Consider the following 5519-nt stretch of genomic DNA (forward strand, 5'->3'; position numbering starts at 1 on the left):
GACCACTCTCATGTCGGTCATCTTGAAATTCAAAATGGCCGTCATTTTCATACATTTTCTTTATATATCTCCACTCCCATTTGACATAGAAACATATTTTTGGGGTCTATTAAAACATTTTTATGTTAGTGAATTCAAAGATATTTTTATTATTGATCTGATCATGGCAACCATCGTGAAATTGTCTTTTTCCTCTCTATCTTTACTCCCACTTAACACAGAAACAATAATTTCGGTCTCGTTTAACATCTATGCTCTCAGTTGTAAAAAATATAATTGTTGTCTGATCTTGGCAGCCATCTTTAAATTCAAAATGGCTGCCATTTTAATATGTTTCTCAAATAACTCAATTTATTTTTCTATGTACATATCTGTAGTTCATGAATTGGTTGGATTCATTTATATAGACATTCAGTCATGGCAACCATATTGGAATTCAAAGTGGCCACCACATCAGATTAATGTAGAAGCTCCATTTTGTTGTCTATGTACGTTTCAGTAGTCAATTAATCTAACTGTTTAGATTAATAGTCATCCATTCATGGCAAACATCTTAACATTTAAAATGGCTGTCATATGGCAATTTAAAACAACAATTACATTAATCATTTGGTAAATCAATGATATATACTTGATTTAAGTGTTTTTAATCATCAAAATAAGTGCATAAAATCTTGATTAATTGAACTGTCATTGTGCAAAAAAAAAGTTCTCATACAATATTCATATAATATACTTTTATAACCAGTAACCATACTGTCAACAGCATTGTTTATCCTGATGTTGCTAAGTCTGGTGATTTTTGTCTTACCTTTACATTACAATACATGTACAAACTAAAAAGATGAAGTATAGGTATAACTTTGCATTTAGCTCAACATTGATTGTACCAATGTAGATACATTTCTCATAAATTACATGCCCTGCATCAGTAAAGCTTCATTTATAGTTCTATCTATGAATATTTACCTCAGTGCACATCAAAATTTGTTTTTATTATTTAAAAATTTAATTTAATTTTTGGAAGTTAAATTTTTTAAATGTTTTAAAAATATTTTTAACATGCATTGAGATAGATATCTACAGATACACTATCAATGACACTAAATAAGTTTGTGGTAGGCCAGACATTTAATTCTGTAGAATTCTTGTTTGCAATTTACCATATATTTTATAATTATTATATTTTGCCTTTTGTTGGTATTTTTATGATGATGTGATTTAATTGGAATTCAAAATATGAACTCCAGTCAGTACAGAAATTATAGTTTTTGGACAGTTTCTTATTTCTGTTCATCATTATCTGATAGGCCAAACTATCAACAATGTATATTAATATAAACTGGTGATGGGTGACAACAGCAAAATCTCAACGACATAATTGATTTGAATCCCCCAAACCCAAGTTTTATCTTCTACATATATCTTTATCAATTACATCCTTCACTGAAGAAATGTGGGTTTAAATATATTCCAATTCATGTTTGGATACCTGTATCTGCCAAGGAATAAACTTAAGATTTTAGCAGCACATTGTATTTAAACAATTCTTTGACACAATATTAATTGTATGTGTACACCAGTTTGGATTCACAGAATGGAACATTTGGTACCAATACAATATTCTTTAAATTGGTGGATTATCAATAATTCATTGTTTGGTCAAAACATAGAAGCATAGAATTAATTGATAATAGTATTTTTGCATATAAATAAATCCATGTTAAATATTTGAATATGCTCCCCCGAACGTCCAGTTTCTCCGTTTCTGATTCTTGATGGTGAGAGGAAAACTATTGAAAATAAAAGTAATTTCTTTTAGGTACATGTGCATTATCTAGTCAGTTTTGCCAATTTCTCTATATAGAGAGATTTAATACATTTTTAATCTTTACTCAATTTAACATGTCATCTTGAATGTCACATCCTGGCTCAATGTCACGTCCTGGCTCAAAGTTTGAGGTGGTTATTTTAATCATTTAATACAACCAGTCATCATTATACCTTTTATTTATACTTGGAACATTGAGAAGGAGGAGGATTAAAAAAAGGATTTTTATTTCTGAAAAATAGTTTTTAAATCAAACTAACTTTTATATGTCAAATCAGCCAGGACGTGACATTATATATTTTGAAAAATAATTTAATATACTAATTATGATATGAAAGAAGGGAAAGTAGTATTTTCATATGTAGTATATATTAGATATGATGTCCTGATACCTAATTTTTACATTTGACATAACAGTAATGAAATATTACCAAAAAACAAATGTCATGTCCTGGCTTACAAACATTATTTTTTCAAATAAAACTGTCATTAAAACCCATAAAACATAAGTAAATTGACAATAAAAGTATATTTGTATATGCTTAAGGATGTTAACTTTGAGCTATAATAAAAACATAGTTTAACAGATCATTTTGAAATGTTCACACCCATGGACCAAATACCACGGAATGGCCCAATAGCATATTAGACACCTACTTCATCTTACACTAAAGGTACTGAAAACGTACTGACACCAGTTGCATCTGATCAGTTGTATCACAGCCTTCGGGGCAGCTTGCACTTACAAAAGCACAGACACAAATATACCAAACCCCTATGACCCAACCAAGTCTGCAAGGATTACGAATGTTTGGATGTAGCATGGAATCTTGATCTCAGATATTTTCTTGGAGATGTTGCCTTTGGGTATGCTGTTTCCATGTTCCAGATTTATGTGGCAGTGTTTGTACACTTTAGTTTGGTGATGGCTTCTTGAACTTCTTTCATCTTAAGAGCAGCTGCATCAGTTGTGCTTGGTTCCATGCTATAAAATGTTCACATTTGCACTGACCTCTTTGTATGGTTCATAGCCGATTCCAAGCTGACATCATTGCTATCTGTGGAGCTTTCGTGAATACATTGAATTCTCTTTATTACTGTCCACCAATGTGTTATTTGGATTCCGTCTCTAGCCACAGTTCATTATAAAACGGTTGCAAGTTGATCTAGTTGTGATATAGGCCTAAGATGTAACCATCTCGTGATGAAAAGGCAACAGTCTGGGTCTTTGATGCAGAAATCCACTTCATTTCCTGTCAGGATTACTTAAGGTGTATGAGGAACCATGAACATGTCTGCCTATTCCTGTGTACTGACACCTATGGTAGGATGGCATATTGGTACATTTCAGAGAACATCTTTTATTGAGTCTATATAACCGTATCTGGCAGATGTATTATGAGACGATCATGTGCATATCTACTTGATGTCATTGGTAGGTAGCATCCTGAACATACAAGTTATCCCCACTACCTAGGCCAACATTTTCGAAGTTAACTTAGCACTACGATATCGTAAAACCGATGTAGATTTTGGCACAGGTCACTGTCACATCATTCATGACCTTTGATAGCTTTACAATATTGTAGTGCTAAGATAGCTTCGAAAATATGTCGCGTTGATAGTGGAACTATCTAATGTCAACTTTTATAAATAGTGTTCTGTGGTAAAGATAAAGTGAATCAATGACTTCAGGAAATGCGTGTGATCACTGAAAACATATCTGACAAATATACAGTGGATTTCTACGCCAGACACAGACTGTTGGGTTCTGATCCTGGGAAGATTACACACATGGGTCCCAATACATAATTATAGGTACAGACGTAAATCACAACCAGGTCAACATGGACCTAATTCATAATGAACTGAGTTTAGAATGAAACCTCAACATTGAATCGCTTTCGTGCAGTAACTGGGCATGACACAAAAGAACAACTTGTTGGAAATGGAAAAAAATATATATTGGATGTATTTGGGATATATCCACCAGCTATATCTGAAGCTCTTAGCCAGTTTGGAATTGGTGATGAACCGTACACAGAGGACAGCAAAGATGTGAATATTTTACTGCATAGTTTTAAACTCAAGGGTCATTTGTACAACTGATGCAGCTATTCTGAGAGGAAAGAAGCCATGACCAATCCATAGTGTGTACACATTGCGAAATATATCTGGGACAGCACACTCAAAGATCACAACCACAAGACAATATTTGAGCTCAAGATTCATGGTTGGATCATGGTTAATAATATATACTGGCGGTGCAAGGTGCACCAAAGGCTGTGACAGATCTGATCAGATGCAACTGTGTTATATGTAAGAGTTCAGGTACCTGTACGAAATACAACCTGATATGTGCAGAACCCTACAATTGCTATTGGTGATGATTGCTGCAATGCACATATCATTACAAAGCAGATACCCAACCAGGGGTCACAATGGACAGAAATGAGTTTAAGCCAATTTTCAGATATGCAGGGCATTTGAAATGAATAAAAATGGTTGATTTAAACAACATTTTATTAGCCAGATACTAAATGCTGTAGCCACTTTGTATACAAAATCTAGCAATTGGTAAGTTCCTCTGTTTCATTGGTTTAATATCTAAAACATGAAAGACATTAGCAATGGAATAGTTTAATTGTTTGAAGTAAAATGTATGTGAACTAGGAGGATATTATTTGGCCATTTTGAATTTATATATGGCTGCAATTTTGAATTACAAGGTGGTTGCCATGGCTGGAAGATGGTTATACAATGTCACCAATTAATTCATAGATCCTCGAAATGTACATAGAAAAAGAAATTGTGCTTCTACGTCATCCGGGAGTTAAGACATACGAAAAATGTAGTCAAATGGTGGTCATTATGATTCTTAAGGTGATTGTCATGATTTGAGGACTGTACAAATCTCACCAATAACGTCATGACTACAGAAATGTACATAGACAAATAATATTGTGTGTCTATGTTAATCATGAATTGTGATAAATGGAAAAATATATTAAAATGGTGGTCATTTTGAATTTCAAGATTACTGCGTAGGTCAGACAACACTGTTATTTGTGTACACATTCATTCACTGAGCTCATAAATGTAAAGATATATCCAAAATGTTGTTGTGGGTCAATTGAGAGGAAAGATATATATATATATATATTAATATATGTATATATATATATATATATATATATATATATATATATATATATATATAAACATATATTAAATTCGCAGATATTTTAATTTCAAGATGACGGTTATATCCAAATGGCTAAACAAAATGTTCTCAGCGAGGGAGTAAAAAACATACGTAGAATACCCTAATACAATGAACATTTTGAATTTCATAATGGGTGCCATTATCAAATGACCGAAACAAATGCTACCAATGCATTTCTAATTCTGGATAGTTTTACGAGTAATAAGAAATACATTTTACTGACTTGAAAAAAAGGGGGAAAAAGAAGCAACTTTACATAACTTTCTGGACTAAAACTTGAACTGTTACACATTTTGAACCATGTTTATTTTGATGTATAAACGTACGATTATTTCACCACTTAGTATAATATAAGAGATGAAACGATTGATCAGAATAGATCACAACAGATGTTTAATGACACTCCAGCACGAAAAATGTATTGGCTATTAGGAGGTCAAACTATGGAAAATGCAACCCCCC

The sequence above is a fragment of the Gigantopelta aegis genome, chromosome 1 (genome assembly GCF_016097555.1).
Source record: "Gigantopelta aegis isolate Gae_Host chromosome 1, Gae_host_genome, whole genome shotgun sequence".
Taxonomy (NCBI): Eukaryota; Metazoa; Mollusca; class Gastropoda; order Neomphalida; family Peltospiridae; genus Gigantopelta; species Gigantopelta aegis.